Genomic DNA, 14,480 nt, shown 5'->3' with positions numbered 1-14,480 from the left:
TCCATGGGGTCACAAAGAGTTGGACGTGACTGAATGACTAACACTTTCACTTGGATTAGTGTGCCCCAACTCCATCTTGCCTTACTCTCTGCTCACAGAATGTGTTTACTGAATAGACTTGTGGACCAAGAAGAAAACAGTCCACAACCCTCAGAGGGTGTGTGACTGGTAGGTTCCTTGATGTAAACTGGCCAGCGGGCATCCTTCCGTTACGTAACGTTTGTTCTGCTGAACGTGCTTCCACAAGGAGATTCAGTGCACACAAGGGATACAGGCGACTGATGTCAACAAAACCTGGACGTCGCGCTGGTTCATAGGCAAATGTTCCTGGCATGTTAATACTTTGTACCACCAAGTGAGGGTGGCTGGATGCAAGGCACACACCGCTGAGCAGAGCAAGCCACAGGGTTCTGCCCTCCCAGCTCCTCCTCCAGGCTCCGGTGGCCATGTGCTCTGTTTGAGGTGCTCTGTGGCTCGGTTTGCCCTGGTCTTTGTGCAAAGGCTGGGGGCTCAAGAGACCACCCATCCTTGCCACACTCCAGCAGGGCCTGAAAGTGCTCTGCCCCAGGAACTTGGGATGAAGACATATGCCCACTTCTGCCTCTACACCTAAGCAGCCTCAACCCTTCACTAGCCCCTTCCATCAAGTGCCCCCACCGCCCTGCCTTTTAAAACAATATTGATTGGCCTATAGTCACTCAGGCCCTATAGTTATTGTATTTATTCTAATTCAGAACTTACAGCCTTTGAACTCAACTGGTATCGTCACTTGGACTGTGCTTCATTACAGAGTCATATGAATTGTGAATACTCTGCTTCAGCCCACTTATCCCCCAAATGCTGTGATTTTTGAATTTATCAGAATACAGGGTTTTATAGGCACACATATAACATTTTAGAGCAGAAATGCCTGCATAATAGAAGTTATATTTTAGGTGCTAATATCTGTGTATAACAAACATGTAGTATGTATTTTGTAGTTCAGATGCTCAGTCGTGAACAACTCTTTGCGACCCCTTGGACTGCAATAGTTATTAAATATTACCATGTCAGAGAAGGTAATGGCACCCCACTCCAGTACTCTTGCCTGGAAAATCCCATGGATGGAGGAGCCTGGTAGGCTGCAGTCCATGGGGTCACTAAGAGTCGGACACGACTGAGCGACTTCACTTTCACTTTCTCTTTCCTGCATTGGAGAAGGAAATGGCAACCCACTCCAGTGTTCTTGCCTGGAGAATCCCAGGGATGGCGGAGCCTGGTGGGCTGCTGTCTATGGGGTTGCACAGAGTCGGACATGACTGAAGCGACTTAGCAGCAGCAGCAGAGGATGAGGTGGTTACACGGCATCACCAGCTCAATGGACATGAGTCTGAGCAAATTCCGGGAGATAGTGGAGGACAGGGAAGCCTGGCGCATTGCACTCCACGGGGCCGCAAAGAGTTGGACATGACTTAGCGACTGAACAACAACAACAAACCATTATTAAATGTTGAATACATTAAATATCTGATGAGCAATCATTTATTGAGGTATCCACACACTGAGTAATCATATATCCTGATTCTATACTAGGTAGTAGACAGACATAAATAAGATCCAATCCTTACCCTCAGGAAAGCCACAGTATAAAAAAGGAGAAAGATATATAATAGACTGAAGGTGAGGAAGACCAATGTATATAGAGGTGGTATAGGTGGAAGCAGCTAACGGATGCCCTCATTTGTCTCAGGATAAAGACCACACTTCTCACCCCAGGGCCTCTGACCCTGTGAGGTCTGGCCAACGCTCATCACTCCGCCTTCCCCTTGCCCCACTGTGTTATGGGCTCCCGATGCCCAAGCTTTTTGAACCCACTGGATTCCATGCAGCCATGTGGCTACCTTATCTTACACCCTCTCTAGTCAATGCTCTGTCCTCCCACTTCCCCAAATTAACTCTGAATTACCCTGCAGGACCCAGGAAGGTAATGTATACAAAGCATTTAGAATCATGTAAGTGCTAGATATAGCATGCACATACACAGAATAGTATGTTAGCTACTATTATTATTGGTGATACTTATTATTATCCCCAAATGACTAGGTGCTTCTTCCTGGGCACAGAGGTGTGGAGTGGGGCTTGGCTGGAGCTGCAAACAGCGAATTCTTCTTGGAGCTGGGGAGTCTCAATGAATCGGTTCCATTTTCCCATTTAGCCTTTTCTTTTTTTTCCCACTTTTTTGGACATGCATGTAGGATCTGAGTGCCCTGGCTAGGGATCAAATCTGTGCCCCCCTGCATCGGAGGCACAGGACCATGAATGAAGTCCCTCCCCTTGAACTCAGCACTGGGGCATCACCCACTAGACACCTGATCCTTCCAAACCAGTGTTGGGGCAAGGGCACTGGTCTCGGAAATGACACATCTGAGTCTGGTCGTGGTTCTCTTACACACTTGTGTTGTGATCTGATGCTGAGTCCTGCCCTCCCTGGGACCTTAATTTCCTCACCAGCCAAGCAGAGCTCTAAACAGAACCTGCCTCCTTGCTGCACGGGGGATTCAGTGCCGTGGTGCCCACAGCAGTTCCTGAACGTGGAAATGACACTCGCGTTGTGAGCAGCAGCATAAATGAAGGAAAAGGCTTTTCACTGTCCTTCAAGTTCTCCCTGTTTACACGTTTCCAGTCTTTCTGGCTCAGCACACTTCTCCCCAGGAAATGATCACAGGACACAAAATCCCAATGAGGAAAAATCTGCCTATAGGATTTTCCCTACAGGTCCCTCCTATCCCCTCCTGTCCTAGTTTAAACCCATTGGATGGCTGGACAACTGCAGGGGAAAAAGAGGAACAGTGCTTTAACCATTCAGAGAAGAAGAAAAACACCCAGGGTTACTCCCTCTCTCGCAGTTTATTCCAGTCCATTTTTTCACTCGGCAAACATTTAGCAGATGAGTAAGAAATTCCGGGTCTAGTACACAGGTCATGATGTCCTGGGGTGATGGCCTCATATTGAGGAAAGGATGAAGAATCCATGGAGGACAGTATTGGGGATCAGCAGGTTTGGGTTGGGGCTACTGTGCTCACAAGACAGGAAGGTCAAGTTCAAAGAAGGTGGCAAGTTACAGGCCACTTCTGTGCAGCCATGATTCTGCAAACCGGCAGTGCGGTCTTAAGTTGCCTGTCTTTGCACCAGGAAATGTTCCACTTTGCAAACCAACAACACCTTTAATTCATAAGAGCGATCAGTGAAGGACGAGCACAAAAGTCACCACTTCATGAGTGCTTGCTCTGAGCTGGGCACTGAGTGGGTCTTCCATGGCTTTTCTGTCTTCATCACAGCAACTCTGAGGAGCAAGTACTCAATACCCACTTTGCAGACAACAAGTCTGAATCTTAGGGTGATCACACGTATCACCCCGAGAGAAAACATCCAATGACAGGCTTGAACTCAGGCCTGATTGAATGGTCTTTCTATTCCCCACCACTCCCTATGTTGCCCCTTAGACTTTGACTCCATGGCTGGAGCTGCTGGCAAACTCGCCATCTCTTCCACCAAAACCAACCTACTCTTCCACAAAGACCCTATGTCCCCACTCGAGACTATAGAGGAGGCTGAGTTCACAACCTCCCCGGGGTGTGCAGGTGCAACTTGAAGCATCGAACATTGACAAGAACACTGAATGCTACTCTAGAATTGGTCTGTGTTTGTTCCCAAATATTTCCCCTGAAAATTGTCAAATACAATCAACACTCCAAAAGATGTGCCAGCACCGGGCAGGGCAGTGTTTAATTTGCTCACTGCTGTCTCTTCAGAGAAGAGACAGGCGATGGCACCCACTCCAGTACTCTTACCTGGAAAACCCCATGGATGGAGGAGCCTGGTGGGCTGCAGTCCATGGGGTCATGAAGAGTCGGACACGACTGAGCGACTTGACTTTCACTTTTCACTTTCATGCGTTGGAGAAGGAAATGGCAACCCACTCCAGTGTTCTTGCCTGGAGAATCTCAGGGACGGGGGCGCCTGGTGGGCTGCCGTCTATGGGGTCACACAGAGCTGGACACGACTGAAGCGACTTAGCAGCTGTCTCTTCATTCCTTCAGCAATCTTTTTTAAAATATTTATTTACTTGGCTGCGCCAGGTCTTAGTTGCAGCACCTGAGATCTATCTTTGTGGTACGTGGGCTCCAGAGAGCATGGGCTTAGTTGCCTCCTGACCTGTGGGATCTCAGTTTCCTGACCAGGGATCGAACCCAAGTCCCCTGCACTGCGAGGCAGATTCTTAACCACTGGACCACCAGGCAAGTCTCCCTCCAACAGCTCTCACTGGGGCACTGGCTTCAGACCAGCACTGGGGAGATAAAGTGAGCCCTACCCTTGCAGCACTTCCCAGGTGGTGCTAGTGGTAAAGAATCTGCCTGGCAATGTAGGAGACTTAAGAGTCGTGGGTTTGATCCCTGGGTCGGGAAGATCCCCTGGAGAAGAAAATGGCAACCCACTCCAGTATTCTTGCTTGGAGAATCCCACGGACCAAGGAGCCTGGTGGGCTATAGTCTGTGGTGTCGCAGAGTCGGATATGACTGAAGCGACTTCACACGCATGCATGCACCCTTGCAGCTGGGCTGGAGAAGAGACTCCAATGGCGTGACGGGGAAGCACATGCAATGGTGGCAAGATCACCAGGGAGGCAGATGGAGGGCCTGGGGGAGGGCAGCTGGATCTGAAAGGCAAGCGGCAGCAAACCTGTCCAAGAGAGGAAGGAAGAATCCAGAAAGCTAGAGGGAATGTGTGCAGGGCCGAGGCAGGTGGAGGTGCACTGGACAGCCAGCAATGGAAGCTGGCCAGAGTGGCTAAGGCCGAGCAGGCCAGAGAAAGAACAGGAGCCAGCTCCTCCAGGGACTTGCTGGCCTTTAAGAAGCTGGGTCTTTATACCTGTCAGTGATGGGAAGTCACCAGAAGAGCTGGATTCCCAGGGTCTGCAGTTCTCAGCACACTGTGGCCCGCAACAGTCTTTGCTGAACGGATGGTGGAATCCTGTTAGTCCCCTGGCCCCCTCAGGTCCTCTGGCAATGTGAGAAGCACTGCCTGGGACTCTGCCATCTTTACAAAGAGCTACCACAGGGCAATCTGATTTGTGTAGGGAAAAATTCTCCCCAGGCACCTGGCCTGAGCCTCCTTCCGTCAGGCCTTGGTGAACCATGGCTCTGGTGTGGCTGTCGGCAGATGTGTGCGGATGAATACACCTTTGATTACAGCTCATGTTTCTGAGGGAAAGACACGGCTCCCTGGAGACTGGGAGTCTATGAAAATGAGCCCGTGCAAAAGAGATGTAAGTGAGCTGGAAATGCAAGCCCTCTGGGCGGGCGCTGGTTTCTTTCTTTAAAGTAAACAACAGCAGACAGGACTAGCCTGGACGAAAAGCAGGTTCTTCGTCATTCCTAATGTGTTTGTGTGCGTGCAGGTTCTTTGTCATCCCTAACGTGTGTGTGTGTGTACAGGCTCTTCGTCATCCCTAATGTGTGTGTGTGAGTGCTCAGTCGTGTCAACTGTGTGTGTGTGTGTGCAGAGAGGACCAGCCTGGATGAGAAGCAGGTTCTTCATCATCCCTAATGTGTGTGTGTGTGTGCGCGCACAGGTTCCTTGTCATCCCTAACATGTGGTGTGTGTGTGCAGGTTCTTTGTCATCGCTAATGTGTGTGTGTGCATGCTCAGTTGTGTCAACTGTGTGTGTGTGTTTGTGCAGGTTCTTCATCATCCCTAATGTGTGTGTGTGCATGCTCAGTCATGTCAACTGTGTGTGTGTGCACACGCTCAGTAGTGTCAACTCTATGTGTGTGTGTGTGTGTGTGTGTGTGTGTGCAGAGAGGACCAGCCTGGACAAAAAGCAGGTTCTTCGTCATCCCCAGCGTGTATACGTGTGCATGCTCAGTCATGTCAAGTGTATGTGTGCAGGTTCTTCATCATCCCTAATGTGTGTGTGTGTGCATGCTCAATCATGTCAACTGTGTGCGCACACGCTCAGTCATGTCAACTGTGTGTGTGTGCATGCACACGCTCAGTCGTGTCAAGTGTATGTGTATGTGTGTGTGTGTGTGTGTGCAGAGAGGACCAGCCTGGACGAAAAGCAGGTTCTTCGTCATCCCTAACGTGTATGTGTGCGTGCTCAGTCATGTCAAGTGTATGTGTGCAGGTTCTTCATCATCCCTAATGTGTGTGTGTGTGCATGCTCAATCATGTCAACTGTGTGCGCACACGCTCAGTCATGTCAACTGTGTGTGTGTGCATGCACACGCTCAGTCGTGTCAAGTGTATGTGTATGTGTGTGTGTGTGTGTGTGCAGAGAGGACCAGCCTGGACGAAAAGCAGGTTCTTCGTCATCCCTAACGTGTATGTGTGCGTGCTCAGTCATGTCAAGTGTGTGTGTGCAGGTTCTTCATCATCCCTAATGTGTGTGTGTGTGCATGCTCAGTCATGTCAACTGTCTGTGTGCGTGTGTGTGCAGGTTCTTTGTCATCCCTAATGTGTGTGTGCGTGCTCAGTCGTGTCAACTGTGTGTGTGTGCAGGTTCTTCGTCATCCCTAACGTGTGTGTGTGTGTGTGTGCGTGCAGGTTCTTCATCATCCCTAATGTGTGTGTGTGTGCGTGCTCAGTCATGTCAACTGTGTGTGTGTGTGTGTGCAGGTTGTTCATCATCCATAACGTGTGTGTGTGCGCGCATGCTCAGTCGTGTCAAGTGTGTGTATGTGTGTGTGCGTGCGTGCGTGTGTGCGCGCGTGCACTCCGTCATGTCCGGAGGTGGTTAAAGGGACTGATCTGTGAGAAAGTGGTACCTGCTTAGGATATGCGAGTGTTATCACCGAGAATGGGTGTGCCTGCTTCCCTCCTTCCTCGGGAACACTGATTTAACCCAAATTTCTTCACTATAGGGAGACTCACCTTAACCTTAAGTTGCTCACTCAGTCGTGTCTGACTCTTTGCGACCCTGTGGACTGTAGCCCACCAGGCTCCTCTGTTCATGGGATTCTCCAGGCAAGAATACTGGAGTGGGTTGCCATTTCCTTCTCCAGGGGAGCTTCCTGACCCAGGGATCAAACCCAGGTCTCCCACATTGCAGGCAGATGCTTTAACCTCTGAGCCACCAGGGAAGCCAGGGAGACTCACAGACCTAGTTTATTTATTTATTTTTCTTTCTGGGGGGTGATTCCTCCTCATACTGCTTTCTGGAAACTGCTTCAGCGCAGCAGCTGGTGCAACTGTAGAAGTTGCTGTGTTTGTTTCCCTTCTCCCAGCTAACATAATCCTGTGTTGTCTCTTGTGTGATATCTGAAAACTGCTGTATCACATATTTTGTGTGGCATAAGGCAGAAGGGTAACAAACCCTGTTTAGAATATGGTTTCCACTACTTAAGAGCTTTGTGTCCATAGACAAATTATTTTCTCTTCTCTGAGCCTTAGTTTTGCCATCCACAAAATGGGCTAAGATGGGCCTTAGATAACATTCTAAAAGTAGGCTGCTGCGGTTTGAGCCCAAGCATGTCTGAACACGATTATTCCATTTTCCCCACGCTGTCTCTTGAACTTGGGACATGTACCCCCACCCCAGCTTTGATTACCTGGCACGTAACAGGTACTTAGTAAATGCTGGTTCTGCCTCCCTTCTTTCACATATCTATTTTCCCACTATGCTGAGTATAAATTGGGGTATCCAGGAGGTGCTTTATAAACCCATGCTATATCGGGTCCTCCAATGTGCACTTCAGCGGCTGAAAATACAGAAGGAAAAAGGCAGCTAGCTGTGTTCTCTTTCCCTTGACTCTTGTTTTGAACCCTTTATTAAATATCTTAAGTATTATTTGCCTTCAGGGTCAAAACACAGTTTCCAGAGATGTCCGCTTTGCACTCATAAATGAATTCTCGCTAAAGTCTCTTTCTTTTTAAAATTTTTAAATATGTGTGTGAGAGAGCATAAATATACTGACTCATAGCTGGAAAAACTCTCTCTCCCCAACACATTCCAAATTTGTCGAGTCACATGAACTGAGTAAGAGCGCTTCATGTGGCTGCTAGCCCCGAGCTGGCGAGCAGTTACGCCAGTGAAGGCTCGTCTCTCCCTTCCCTGCCCCCTGCTCCGAGCCAGCGTATCCAGGGACTCCACAGATGGCACTGAATGCCCGACACAGGTTCAATGAATGCAAGGATTGGAAAGGACCTGGCAACTACCTAAAGCCAAACTCGAATTTTGCAAGACGGTGTAATATTAAAAAAAGAAAAAAAAAATCAAAGAAAAATTTACATATCATACTGCCAAAATCTAACAACTTCGTTTACTGAATCAGGTCTCTGCTGGGCATGACATCAAGCACTTGACAAGCATGACTCATCTAACCTTCACAGTCAGCCTGTGAGGTAGGGAGGTTATGATGATCCTCGCTTTACACGTGGGGACACTGAGGCATGGGTGTTAGAAACTTGTCCAGGGTCCCGCTCTGTGTCGGTGGAGCTGATTCTACCCACTGCAGCTATAGAACACATGCTCTTACACATCCGGTCATTCATTCTGGAAGGAAAGAATCTTTCTGCTGCACAGAAGAAAGAAAACTCCATTTATTCCGCACATATCTACCCAACACTAGAATCCAAACACCACATCAGATGTCAAAGAGGGGGCTGCTGATGAGCATGAGCAAAATGGGGCAATTGGTGACTGTGTCCAGTGAGCTTGTAATTGTGTACAGGAGCTATGATGTTTGCACAAACAATTACAACACTAGTAAGTAAAAAATGGGGCTTCCTTGGTGGCTCAGTGGTAGAGTCCACCTGCCAGCGCAGGACACTTGGGTTTGACCTCTGGATCAGGAAGATTCCTCTAGAGGAGGAAATGGCAACCCACTCCAGTATTCTTGCCTGGGAAACCCTATAGACAGTGGAGCCTGGCTGGCTACAGTCCATGGGGTCGCAGAGTCGGACATGACTTAGCGACTAAACAACAACAAAAGTAAAAATGGCACCTTCAGAATTATGAAGTGGGGTGCCTGGGGGCGGCTGGGTAAGGTGATGACTCTGGCTGGGGAGATCTGGAAGGCTTCCTGGTGGAGGCGCCATTTGAACTGGATTGAAGGATGTGTATGTAGGATTCAGACAGGAGGTGGCTGGAGGAGTTCCTGCCTGCTTATCCAAGTGAGTACACACAGATGGCCATGGCCCTGGGAGTTCTTCTCTTGGTTTAGACTTGGGACCCACCCACCCCAGGAATGGCTGAGCCTCCATGTCTGCAGATGAGGAGCATGGGTAGAGGGGAAGGAGGGTAAGAGGGGCCAGGAAGGAGAAGATCGGGAAGGGGCTGCAGGATATTGGAACACGGGGTGGGGTGGGGGAAGGGAGCAGATCTGGCCAAGCTCCAGATGCGCTTCCTCAGAGCAGGTTCCTTGCTCCGTGGCCTCAGTGTCTCTCATCTATGTGCTGAGTCGCTTCAGTTGTGTCCAACACTGTGCAACTCTATGGACTGTAACCTGCCAGGCTCCTCTGTCTGTGGGATTCTCCAGGCAAGAATACTGGAGTGGGTTGCCAGGCCCTCTTCCAGAGGATCCTCCCAACCCAGGGATCGACCTCATGTTTCATTATGTCTCCTGCATTGCAGGCGGGTTCTTTACCACTAGGGCTACCTGGGAAGCCCCCACCCTATTCATAGGGAGGAAGACAAAGGAATTGCCTGGGCGGAACCTTGGAAAGCTCCCAATTTATCCCATCCGTTTGTAGGTGATAGGACCCAGGACCAGAGAAGGGCTGGACTTGTGGAAGCCCGTGAATTTGGATCCAAGTTTATGGGATGACAATGCAGAAGTCTCAGTTGGGCTGCTCTCCCCACATCCACACCCCGAGGGGCATGCCACCTCTCAGAAGTCGGAAAACTCCAGACACGCTGTGGGAGGGGAGACGGAGGACCCCAAATGTGCCTCAGCTGGGTCCACGGGCATCAGGCTCTGACACCCCCGGTGGCCATGGAAAGTTCGGCCCCAGTGCTGACGGTGCAGCCGGCCGGCCCCCAGCGGGTCTCCTGCTCGGCCCTGCCCCCACCGGCACCTGTCCTTAGCGGACCCCTCCCCCACACTCAGGACGCTTCCAGGAAACCGTGACCAGTTCCCCTCGGCCCGGGTTCTCCCTGACAGGCTGTACATCTGGTTGTGACTCACAGCGCTGATTTCCACCCGGGCCCCGCATCTTGAGTGGGGCTCCCAGTCTCCAGAACGAGCAACCTGCCCACCCGGCCGTGGCAACGGGAGCTGCTGCCCTCGTCAGCTCATGCCGAGCTCATCCATGGGGCGCCTCGGGCTCCTGGCCTGACACTGCTCTCGGACTGGGCTCAGGCCTGAGCAATCTCTGAGGGTCCCTCAGATTCCAGGCTCTTCAACCGAACTCCCCTCTCCCTGCAGGGATGCTCGCTGCCCCCCGACCCCGCCCACAACGCCAAATCTTCCTCCTCCCCTGTCCTGCTGCCCCCAGCACTCCAGTCAAGGCTCTGCTCCCCTCTGACAGCTGGTTCGGCTCTGCCCTGCTCCAGGGCTGGAGGGCTGGGCAAAGGTCCTGTGTCCCCACAGGGTGCGGCCTCCGAGGGTGGGGTCGCATGTCACAATGAATGCCAACTGTTCATGTGGGCACCCAGTGTGCCCACCTTCAGGCCTTCACGACTGCTGCTTCCCCACCCAGAAGGCTCTGCCTTGAGTCTTTGGCCTCAGCTTCTTGTCCAATTCACCTCCCCAGTGAGGGCTTTCCTCCCATCCTGCCCTCTGCCTGTTTTATTTCTTTACAGCCCATGTCTCATTCGCCAACGACTGACTTGCTTGCTACCTGATCACACATTTCCTTGTTTATCATCTGGCTCTTTGAGGAAGAATGAGAAGAAGGCATCGCTCTGTCCTGCTCGCCACCAGATACCTCACACCCGGCTCAGAGCCCAGTACACGGAGGATGTGCTCAGTAAATGTCCCTCCAGTGGGGTCCCCAGCGATGCTGGGCCTGGTGGACATGCCTGGATCTCACTTCACCCTCACACAAGCCCTGTGTGGTCAGTATCACTGTCCTCCTTTCATAATAAGGGGTGTGAGGCTCAGAGAAGGTGGGTAGATTGTCTGAGGTCACTCGGTGGAGCTAGGTATCAAACTTGAATTTGCCTCATAGGAGAGTCCGTGATTTTGACCACTGGACTCTGCTGTTTGCCTTCGGTGTTTTCCAAATCCCCATAGTGAGGACACAGGAAAGACCTGCGGATTGAATGACCTGCATGCCATGTGATATAGACTGAATGTGCATCCTCCATACCCCAAATTTATACGCATGCGTGCTGAGTCACTTCAGTCGTATCCAACTCTTTGTGACCCCATGGACTGTAGCCCACCAGGCTCCTCTGTCCATGGGACTTTCCAGGTAAGAATACTGGAGTGGTCTGCCATTTCCTAGTCCAGGGGATCTTCTTGACCCAGGGATCGAACCCATGTCTCTTACGGCTCCTGCATGGGCAGGGCATTTCCTTACTACTTGCACCACTTGGGAAGCCATGTTGGAGCCCTACCCCCAGTGTGACTGTATTTGGAAATGGGACTTCTAATGGTGGTTAAATTAGGTCATAACAATGGGGGCCTGATCCCATATAATTAGTGTTCTTAGAGACACCAGAGAGCTTGCTCTCTCCGAGTACAAAAACCGAGGAGAGGCCACGTGAGGACGCAGCTAGAAGGTGGCCGCCTACAAGCGAGGAAGAGAGTCATCACCAGAAACAGAAAGGAATGGAACCTAAGTCTTGGCCTTCCAGCCTCCAGAAACTGTAAGAAAATAAATTTCTGATGTTTAAGCCACCCATTTTTATGGTAGTTTGTTACAACAGCTCGAGCAGATGAACACAGCTTGTTTTATGGAAGCCAAATTGCCAGGTCTAGGAAAGTAAGTCCTCCTCCTCTCCTCTCTTCCTTTCTCCCCCCTTCGTTTAAGCACCGACAGTGGAGTGAAGCACAGGAACCCCCGAGGAGCTCCCAGGAGACTCAAACTGCTGGCCCATGGTTTGAACACCAGCCACAGAGCTGTTTTGTTGGGCTGGCACATATTTTTAAAAAACCACAAGGAATCAGAAAGCTCTTAGTCTGGTCCTCGCACACACACACTGCTCCTTGCTGTAACTGTCCCTCTCTCTGAGGCCTGGGTTTGGTGCCAGTGACAGCAGGTGAGCCAAGCAGCAAAGACGCATGGTTCGGGGTGCCCTGGGGCAGAGTGACACTGGGCAGGGAAAAGGGCGTGGGGGATGGTGGGTCACAGGAGGCTGCAAAGAGACGGTGGCTTTGGCCTGGTCCCTGGAGGGTGGACAGGAAGTCACCAGTCAGAAGGGGAAGGAGGGTGCGTTCCAAGGAAGGCAGTGGAGAGGCTAGGTGCAGAGCAAGGGCATGGCCTGAGCAGTGCGGTTGAGCGTGCCTGAGCATGAAGGTGGAGGGGCTAGGACACGGGCTGGAGGGGTGAGTGCCTCGGGCTCAGGGGCCCCTGACACCAAGAAGTTTGAGCACTGTCCTCTATCCAGGAGTCACGACCAGGAGTCCCGGCAGGCTTTAACTGGGAGGGGTCACCAGACAAGCTGAGTTAACACAGGCGGATGCTGGGTTAACTGCTTCCTCACTGTGTGACTACACGCACGGGTCGCCCTGGAGCCATGTGGCCTCAGGCCCCTCATCTGTAAAATGGGGGTCACAGTGCTATACATCTTAAAGGGGTATTGTGGGGACTGCGTGCATGCTCAGTCACGTCCAGCTCTTTGTGATCCACCAACTGTAGCCTGCCAGGTTCCTCTGTCAATGAGATTCCCCAGACAAGAACACTGGAGTGGGTTGCCGTGCCCTCCTCCAGGGGATCTTCCCAACCCAGGGACTGAATCTGCATCCCTTGTGTCTCCTGCATTACAGGCAGATTCTTTACCCACTGTGCCACCTAGGGTGACTGGGGTTAATAAGTGTACTTACTCCCAAGATTGGTTTGGGGAACTTAATGAGTTAACAAGTATAAAGCACTTGGAATGTCCCTAGCACCTGGTAAGACTCAGGGAGTAAGAGTTACTATTATAACTGTTTAAGGACACAGGTTATCTCAGTGGTAGAGTTGAGAATGCATCTTTGCACAGCCCCACACTGAAATATTTGATTCTTATCAACACACCATGTTTACTCAAGGCGGAAAATGGACTGACCTGTTTTTGGAATAAAGGGCACATTCATGCAGCCTGAGTGCCCCATTTCCAGAACATTCCGGGCCACCGAAGGCTGACAGTAAAAATTCAATGGAGCAACAGGGCCTCTCGGACACATTTCTTTCCCCCTCATGTTGTACTGCCTAGGGAGGCAGTAAAAAAAAGCTCTCACAATTTAAAAAATTAAACAGGAAAGAGACCCAAATAATTTTGGAGCAATCTGCGTAGATGTGCTGTGCTTGGCTACTATCGCCCTGGTGCACTCACATCGCACGTTTCCATTTCCAAAGGTCTGTCACTACGGTCTTTCGTTTCTGCCTTCTGACAGATGGTGATTCAGAAAGTGGGTTCTGGCAAGAGACTAGTTGGTTCAGATCTTTTTGCTACCAATCTTGAGTTCAGTAGTCCAGGGACATTTATTTATTCTTGTGCCCGACAAAATGAGGAGGGGACCACATCAACGCCAGTGGCTGCTGGGAGAGCTGGAAGACACACACAAAACCAGAGCCCCTCGCGTAATCACTCCCTCATCCAGAAAGTGCTTCTCACGAGCTTAACAGCTACTCGGGGCTGAGGACTCAACAGCCATCAAAACACAGTGTCTCCTTCCAGGAGTGTGATGGGGGAGGGTGGACGATGCGACAGACAAATAAACAGCCGGTGCCAGGTAAGCCAGATGTGCTTTGGAAAAAAAAAAAAAACAGAAGATGGTGGAGATTTGAGAGGTTCTGGCTGAGCTATGACCCTGAAGTGGCCAGGCAAGGCCTCCATGACTGCGTGTCTTCCAAGCAGAACCTGAACGACATGAGGGAGATCTTTCCCACATAGATAATGAGGGAAAGAGTGTTCTAGACTGAGAAGAAGCGAGGGCAAATGTGTGTGCATGCGTGTGCCCGTGCGTGCGTGTGTGTTGCTCAAGGCTGGTGGCAGAGGGAAAGGTGATGCGCCTGGGTTTACCATAAGGACTTTGGCTTTTGCTCTGAGATGGGGGAACCAGTGTAGGGTTTGGAGTAGCGACTGACAATCTGACCTGTGTTTTTAAGAAGTCTGTAGTTTTGAGGAGAGGAAACAGTCAGGGTTTTGCGTATGAAGTGAGCGGAGGGCTGCAGCTGAGAGGGGCTGAGAGGACAGCCAACGGCAACTGCAACGACCCACGTGAGAGGTGACGGGGCTGGAACTGGGAGACAGGGATGGAGGTGGCAGGGAGCAGCACCACGGGGCTGGATATGACCCCAGAGGTGGCACTCACAGCCACCAAAATGGGAAGGGTGCCCCTGAAAGGGTG

At 51.0% G+C, this 14,480-nt stretch overlaps 1 protein-coding gene across 2 annotated transcripts in view; it reads right to left on the bottom strand.

The window, feature by feature from the left end:
- ZHX2 (zinc fingers and homeoboxes 2) overlaps positions 1 to 14,480 on the bottom strand; it is a 188,054-nt gene that overhangs the window by 105,051 nt on the left and 68,523 nt on the right. The gene's annotated exons all lie outside the window — the stretch shown is intronic.

This window comes from Bubalus bubalis, chromosome 15, assembly GCF_019923935.1.
Source record: "Bubalus bubalis isolate 160015118507 breed Murrah chromosome 15, NDDB_SH_1, whole genome shotgun sequence".
In the NCBI taxonomy this organism is placed as follows: Eukaryota; Metazoa; Chordata; class Mammalia; order Artiodactyla; family Bovidae; genus Bubalus; species Bubalus bubalis.
The sequence above is the reverse complement of the archived record's forward strand: the minus strand, read 5'-3'. Positions and strand labels throughout refer to the sequence as shown.